This window comes from Bidens hawaiensis, unplaced genomic scaffold (assembly GCF_021521415.1).
Source record: "Bidens hawaiensis isolate Kalapana, Puna unplaced genomic scaffold, B.hawaiensis_p1.1 tig00052353_1, whole genome shotgun sequence".
In the NCBI taxonomy this organism is placed as follows: domain Eukaryota; kingdom Viridiplantae; phylum Streptophyta; class Magnoliopsida; order Asterales; family Asteraceae; genus Bidens; species Bidens hawaiensis.
Genome location: NW_027499408.1, coordinates 50917 through 59293, shown reverse-complemented (window position 1 = coordinate 59293; position 8377 = coordinate 50917). Strand labels below are relative to the sequence as shown.

The following is an 8377-nucleotide window of genomic DNA, read 5'->3' as shown; positions in this document are numbered from 1 at the left end:
TAAGCAACTGTTTGAGAACTCTAGTTATCGAGCTAAAGCCCTTCTCGAGCTAGTTCATATCGATGTGTTCGGTTCGTTGAAACAACCGTCAATTAAAGGTATGAGTTATATGATATCATTTATTAATGATTATTCGAAATATTTGTGGGTATATTTCATGAAAGAGAAATCCGAGGCGTTTGAACGTTTCAAAGATTTCAAGTTAGAAGCCGAACGGGATCTAAAGAGGAGCATCGAGTGTCTTCGTTCCGATAACGGAGGCGAATATACATCCCGTGAATTTTCTTTGTTTCTAAAAGAAAATAGAATTAAACGCCAACTAACGTGTTCTAATACTCCCGAGCAAAACGGGGTTTCGGAAAGAAAGAATCGCACTCTAACCGACATGATCGGAAGCATGATGCACAACAAAAATGTACCAGGGAGATTTTGGATGGAGGCAATGTGTACCGATGCGTTTATAAGTAACCGATTACCACAATAAGGAATGGGCTACGAGTCACCATACGAGAAGATGTTCAAAATCCAACCGAATGTTAGTTACTTTCGAGTCTTTGGATGCGTGTGTTACGTGTTCATCCCGGGTCATCTCAGACACAAGTTGGAGAAAAAGGCAACGAGATGTATTTTTGTTGGTTACGATAATGAAAAGAAAGGGTGGCCATGTTGTGAGCCTAGTACGGGGCGAATTTATGTGTCTCGGGACGTAATATTTGATGAAAACTTATCATGGTGGTCACCAAGTAAGGAAGTCTTACCCGACACGCATGACTTACAAAAAGAGTATGATGAGTATGTTACGGTTCAGTTTGGTGGCAACGATCTAGAAGAAGAATCTGAACAAACACTTAACACCGAACCTGTTTCAGGAACACGAAACGGGTCACGTTCTGATCCATGGCGAACCGGGTCGTTAGTTAGTCAAACGAACGGTCAAACCAGCACCTCAGCTGTACCAGTTAATACCGAAGGTGATGTACCGGCTGTCCGGAAGTCCGAACGGGTTAGTAAACCGAACCCGAGGTATGCAAACGCCGCGTTACTTGTTAGTCAAGAAACTGAACGTGAACCAGAAACCGTAGAGCAGGCTCTACGGGATCCTAAGTGGATGGAAGCCATGAAGCAAAAGTTAGATGCTTTAGCCAGTAACGAGACCTGGCATCTTGTTCCGAAGCCGGGTGATGTAAAACCGATTTCGTGTAAGTGGGTTTTTAAAATTAAAAGACGAGCCGACGGGTCGATAGAAAGATATAAGGCTCGACAAGTCACACGGGGTTTTTCACAAGAGTATGGGATCGATTATGAGGATACGTTTAGTCCCGTAGCTAAACTCGTTTCGGTTCGAGTAATTTTAGCTATTGCCGCGTGCAAAGGTTGGGATTTATGGCAAATGGATGTTAGTAATGCGTTTTTGTATGGCGATTTGGATCGTATAATATACATGGATCAGCCGGGAGGTTTTGTAAGTCAAAATTTTCCTAATTATGTTTGTCAGTTAAAGAAAGCAATTTATGGCTTAAAACAGTCACCGCGGGCCTGGTTCGGTAAGATCGATGAGTTTTTAGAACTCAATGGATTTGTTCCTACAATAACCGATACCAGTGTGTTCGTCCGAGCCGAAGGTGACAAAACCGCTGTTGTCCTCGTTTATGTCGACGACTTAATTATAACCGGCGATTTAGTCTACGTGGTGGAGCAGTTAAAAACGAATCTGTGCACTCGTTTTTTCATGAAAGACTTGGGAAAATTAAAGCACTTTTTGGGTCTTGAGCTCGAGTACGAGAATGATGGGTTTATACTTCACCAAAATCAGTATGTCGTTTATCTTTTGGTGAAATTCGGTATGGAAAGTTGCAAACCGATACGGGTACCCATGGAACCAAACGGGTCTCTACGAGCCGAAGAAGGAAAAGAGTTGAAAGAAGTAACCATGTATAGGCAAATAATTGAAAGTCTTATTTATTTGACCTTGACTCGACCCGACATTGCGTATGTCGTTGGTGTGCTTAGTAGATTCGTTCAAGCCCCAAGAAAACCGCACCTTGAAGCTGCTCGGTTAGTGTTGCGGTATGTGAAGTCGACTCCAAGTTATGGTGTTAAGTTTAAGAGGGAGTCGAGTATGGAATTAATCGGGTTTTGCGATGCCGATTATGCTAAAGATCCGGACACGAGACGGTGTACAACCGGGTATGTTTTCTTGATTGGTTCAAGTGCTGTTACATGGTGCAGCAAAAGGCAGCCTACGGTGTCACTTCCGACTACCGAGGCGGATTATCGGGCCGCGACTATGGCTGCGCAAGAGTGTGTGTGGCTGGTTCGTTTTTTAAACGAGTTAAATCAAGGTAAGAACGAGAAGGTAACCTTGTATGGGGATAACGTGTCTTCAATCTTATTGGCTAAGAATCCCACGTTTCATGCGCGTACGAAACATATTGAAGTTCATTATCACTTTATTCGTGAGAAAGTGTTAAATGGAGAAATTGATTTTAAATACGTTAACACGTTGGAGTATGCTGCTGATATGTTCACAAAGAATTTGCCAAAAGAGAAGCTAGTGAAGTTTTGTACTCGCTTGGGAATGAAGGAAGCAAATATCGAGAGGGAGTGTTAAACGAGACGATATTTAAGGGCGGTTCGGTAAATCTCATGGGGTGGCTTGGAGGAGATTTAAATAATAATTCGTTTATTATTTATTAATAAGTTTGTCTTATTTTTATTAAGTTAGTCTTATCCTAAAACCTATTTGAGTTAGATTCAAATTATGTATTTGAGTTTGAGTAGGACTAGGCCAAAGAATATCTATATAAGCCTTTGGTATTTGATGTTATTATTAAGTTTTTAGTTCGTCTTTCCTAATAAAAACAACTGAAGGTTTTTGTGTGTGCAATTTGGAATAGTGCAGCCCAACTAGAAGTTTGTTCTCTGTTTTGTTTTTGTTTGACTAAAGCAACAGTGGGATATTATTTGAATTGTGAATAACAAAATCAAGAAGTAGTATTGTTTGTTTCTTTGCCGTACGTACAGCAACAATAAGAAGAAGTAATACTTGGTTTTTTTTGTGCTGCAAACTAATCAAGATAAGTTCTTGATTTGCATCAGTTTGTTTTTCGGTTCCACTTAGATTCATCAACCCAAACCCGACCCGTTGCCATCCCTAAATTAGCACGTTTTAATATCACTTATATATAAAAAAAAGTTGTTACAAACATTATCATTTAAATCTTTATGTTACCTATAATAAAAGACGATTATACAAATTATGATCATCGATCAATGAGGTCATACTCGGCACCATGTTCACAACATATACTCACACTTTCATAAACAATAAACAAAAGCCAAATTAAATCACAATTAATTAAACAATAATATATATAAAAAAAATCACACTCACACAACTAACCTAGCAAGATTATTATTATTGAGTTTATGAGATAGAGAAACGTCTCCTTCTAGGCTTAGTAAGATCAACCTCATTGCCTTCTTCAATATGGGAAGTATCCTTTGATCCATGTTTAAAAGGATTCAACTTTCCTAACTTCTTCGACACCGACGAGAAGAAAGTAGGCTTCTTTGGGTTACTTATTCTCGTAGACGTTGATCCTGGATGATTCTTGGTTTGTATATCCGATATATAAGCCTTCATTTGTAGCAATTCGGTTCTTAAGGCTTCGTTCTCTTTCGCTAGTGACACGTCAGCTTGGACCTGAGACCTCATGCTTAGAGCATTGGGCGTGCTCCTATCGTTTGTGTCACTTCTTACTTGCAACTGATCAAAGTAAAGCGCGTGCAAAACAATTTGCACGGGTAATCTTTTGTTTTGGGACGCATGTACCGTGGCTTCGTAAGATAGTTTCAACGCGTCCATCACACTACAAACTTTCTCTCGCTCGATTTCATCCAAGTTCGGATGAGCCTAGAACATATAACGAGTAAAAAATAATTATTTTCTATAAAACATATATAAAATACTCGATTAGTTTAGGTTAGATTTTACAATCCGAGCATATGTTATTTGGCTCGGATCTAAACCTTGAATATTTTATATAATTATAATGGACCTTAAACTTTTCCTTTATGTATGAAATTAATCTTACACCCCAATCCGATTTCACACAATCAAACGATCGTTCATAAGACACTAAAATCACTGTTTAACCAAAAATAAAGTTAAACTTTTAAAATATTAGTTTGAACGACCGTTTGACCAATATTTGGACATCGTTCTGACCTTTCATGGTCAAACTTTCAAACTTATTGGTCAGGAAGGCCGTTTGACTAATATCTGGATAATTGTTCTAACCACATATGATCAACATTACCTTAAGATATATATCAATGGTGCGATAAAGATCATCATCAACTTTACGTGCATTCTTCGGTACCAAATTCGCAATCCCATTAAACTTGGAAATGCTCAACTCGGGTATCGTCGCAATCTCTCCAAGGTACGCATCCACCGTCTTAGCAACCCGAAGCATGGCCGTTGACGCCACGTCTCTAAAATCGCCTCCATTAAACACCGAAACACTCTTCTCTTTCTCCACAAATCCAGAAATTATCCTTCTTACACTCTCCAAATCAAACAACCTCTCTCCATCGAACGTATACGACAACACGAGCAAATCATCAACAGTTACATGCTCCAAAACGCAGATATCCGTTTCTCTAGCTGTTTTTTACAAACGTCGTTGTTTTCAAGGAATATTGCTGCACGGAGGAGGCAGCTGAGGAAGTTGATAGGGAATGAGGCGATTGCGCGTTGATTTTCGACGGGGAGGAGTGTGACTATTGAGTCGAGAAGATCACGTTGGTGAACCCGGGTGGTGGAGTCGATGGAGATGGTGCCTTTGATGCTGTTTCCTGAGTGATCACGCACGAGGTCTGGTAATGCTCGTTCGGTGTAGGTTATGATTGCGCTCGCGATGGTGAGTGGTTTCGCGCCGTGTGTTTTCATTGAAGCGATTATTTTCTCGAAGAAGGCTATGTCCACGATTGATAGCTCCTCTGTCCACCAGTTTGGAGGTGAGCGGCTTGGGAAATTCGCTTCGTTGCATGCCTGCAAAGTATCGAGTCAGTCATCCGATGGAAGAGTTTTTCGCAAAGGTGTAAACTAGCCTTTTTTTAAAAGCAGGCTTGTTATCTGTTGTTTCAAGCTCGAGTTCGACTCGTTTATTAACTATTATTAATTAATTTATATACGTTTTTTTATTATTTTTATACATTCCTGATAAATTTTATATGAGCCTAAGCTCGGGCTGAGCTCATATGTTAAACTAAACAAGCAAAAGCTTGGCTCGAGTTTTAATGTGAAGTGTAAAAATTAATACACAAAAGTCTAAAAAAGGTAAAAGGGGTGTAAGCGAGATGATCTAAGCCTGAGCTTGACTATGCTTTGACTATGCTTGAGCTTGGCTCGTGAATTGTTTTTTCAAGCTCAAACTCTGCTTAACTCATTTATTATTTTATAATCAATTTATACGCGTTTTTACTTATTTTTATAAACTTTTGAGAGAAATCTTAAACGAACGTAAGCTCGGCTCGAGCTCAACTATGCAGTTAAAAATACAACAGGTTCGACAAGCTTAAACGAGTTTCCTACACAAAACTCGAGCTCGATAACTCGAGCTTTATTTGAGGCTCAGGCTCGGCACGAGCTCGAAAAAGCTTGGTTTGTTTCGAGTTATTTTATCGATCCAAACTCGAGTAAATCATCAGCGGCTCGGCTCTTTTTCACCGCTAAATTTTTAGACTATGAAGATATTATAAATTACCTTTGCACTAGCTAACTCAACACATCTTTGAACAATATTGATCTGCTCAGCTATAGGAAGAAGATCTTCACACGATTTCAAAACAACGACCGCGCCAGATAAGCTCGTTAACGCTACCTGAATGAGAAAATCATCTGTCCGGCCTGCGAGGTTTCCATCACAATACTCATCAGTCATTTCCAAATACTCAGCAGCACAACGCAGAGCTGCAACGTTATGCACGGTGATTTCAAAGTTGACACCGTAGCAAAACTTTGCAGCTTTCTCGAATATCTCGGCTCCTCCTGGGATATTCGAGATATCAATCCTAGTCGGGTCAGGTTCTTTCGATTCGAGTATTAATCTTCTTATGTAGTTACTCTTTGCTACTAAAATAAACTGTCATAACATGTTATTGTTATAGTCAGTGATCACTAACTAAACTTGTATAAACACAAATGAATTAAACTTGTCTAAACAACAAATGAAATAAACTTGTATAAACAACAAATGAATTAAACTTGCATAAACAACAAATGAATTAATTTGTATAAATCACAATTGAATTAAATTTGTATAAACAACAAATTAATTAAACTTGTAAAAAACGTCTAAAAGCAGTCTCTCTGTCATCAAGGATAACGTTAGCTACTTCTTACCCCCTGTCTTATCAATAGTTTCGCTACATGTGGTATTACTGGGTACGACTGTGGGTATATAAACAACTAAGGGGGTGTTTAGCCTAGCTTTTATTTTCTAGCTTATGCTTATATTTTAAAATAGCTTATAGCTTATTTTCTATTATTTGATAAGTTCTTTTTAAGTGTTTGGATTAGCTTATATTCTACAAGTTGATTTTACGTCTTAATAATTTGTTAAATCCACCATTCTTTGATTTGTTACCGTAATAAGTTGCTTCAATATTATTAATCCACCATCATTTGAGGGCAAATGAGTAACTTACCCCCTTAAACAAATAAGTTTATTCAAATAAGCTAAAAAACCATCTTCAAGTAACCTTCTTCAAATTAGCATATATATATAAGCTTATAAACATAAGCTAAAAAAACTAAACCAAACACCAAATTAAGCTTATTTTATAAAAAAAAAAGCTAAAAAAGCTAGTCCAAACACCCCCTAAATAAAACCTATATAAACAATTATATTCAACTTGTATAAACAACAATGGATCAAATGATGATGAATCATAATACCTTGTGAAGAGGAAACTTAGCTTCACCAACTTGTACAATAATATCAGTTGGGATATCTTGTGAGAAAATCCTAATAAACAACATAACAAAGAAAACATAAATAAGTTTATATTTATATTAAAACTTAAGGTTAGTTCGTAAGCCGAGTTATTGGTAATTAGTAATTACCACTGGCCTGTTCGCTCCATAGCCGGAGAAACTCTATGTGTATTCTTTGTATGTGCAGCCATGGATTGGAAGTTGATTAAATGAGAGGATAATAATAATATGGTGATCTATGTGTTATGTATTTATATAAGGGAGATAGTAATGGAATAGTTGTGTATGTAACCTTTTTTAATCCACTTTTAACGGGGCTTTTGTTTGGACGTTATATTATACTGAAGAAACACTAAGTGACCCGGTACAGATTATAGATAATCTGGGGGTTAAGTAATGTTTCCCACGGATGAGGTCTAGCTGAGAAGGCTGTTCTTCAGGAGACCTGCAAAACAAACACCGTAAGCTCGTCACTGAGAAGGGGGGGGTTCCTCCTTGTGACCACCCTCCGGCGTGAGAATCAGACTAGGTTGCTCTGAATATAAGTGTATATTAAGAGATTGCTAGATAACTGGATAGCAGATGATCTTACCATTCCAAGATGTTGGAGTATTTATAGCCGAAGGTAGGTTTCCTAGAAGGTACAGCCGGCTGAATAGTATTCCTGTTCTACCAACAGTGGACTATGCACAGGCCATACTGGTTGGTGGATAGATTACGGCCAACAGTAACTATGTCGGCTGCACTATTCCTCCAACTGTAGATTATGCACGTCCTACCTACTGTGGATTATACGCAGGCCATGCTGGTTGGTGAATAGGTTACGGCCAACAGTAACACTATTTCACCAACTGTAGGCTGCGCACGCCCTACAGTAAGGGTTGGTGAGTAGGCAGCGGCTAATAGTGACAAACAGTACTAGAGGGTGCTCCTCCTCGCACTGTTGTCGGTGAGCTGTCACCCTGTGATTGGCTCATGGGTTGTTCTGGTCAGATCGTCTGTCCTATCCATACCTTGGTAGGTATAGTACAGAAGAACTTTCAGAATCATACAGACTGGCTCATTTAGGCGGGATTGTTCCCGCCTTGCTCATTCCTTCATGTGACTACTGAAGTATCTATTGTCTTGTGCGTGTAGCCCTGCTGTCCGCGGGTAGCCTTCCCTGATGGCTTGTATCCGCAACTGCGGGAACAGGCGGGGTACTTCACCATTGGGAGGCTTTCCCTGCGTGTACAGCTTGCGTACTGCGCGTAAGGTTCTATGAGCATGGTGGGTCCTGCGGGAGCAGATGGTCTTTGCGCAGACGTCCCTGTTTAAGGTGAGTCTTGCGGGACCAACTGGGCTCTGCTGGGACCTACCTCTTCAAGTCCC

The 8377-nt window shown here is 39.4% G+C and overlaps 1 pseudogene across 1 annotated transcript; it reads right to left on the bottom strand.

Annotated features, from left to right (window-relative positions):
* Positions 1–3310: 3310 nt before the first annotated feature.
* Positions 3311–7293, bottom strand: LOC143599556 (root phototropism protein 2-like; annotated as a pseudogene). The gene is made up of 5 exons (XR_013147317.1): positions 7136–7293; positions 6968–7037; positions 5775–6152; positions 4323–5059; positions 3311–3916 (listed from the first exon to the last, which is right to left on the bottom strand). The product of XR_013147317.1 is annotated as a root phototropism protein 2-like (transcript).
* Positions 7294–8377: the final 1084 nt, after the last annotated feature.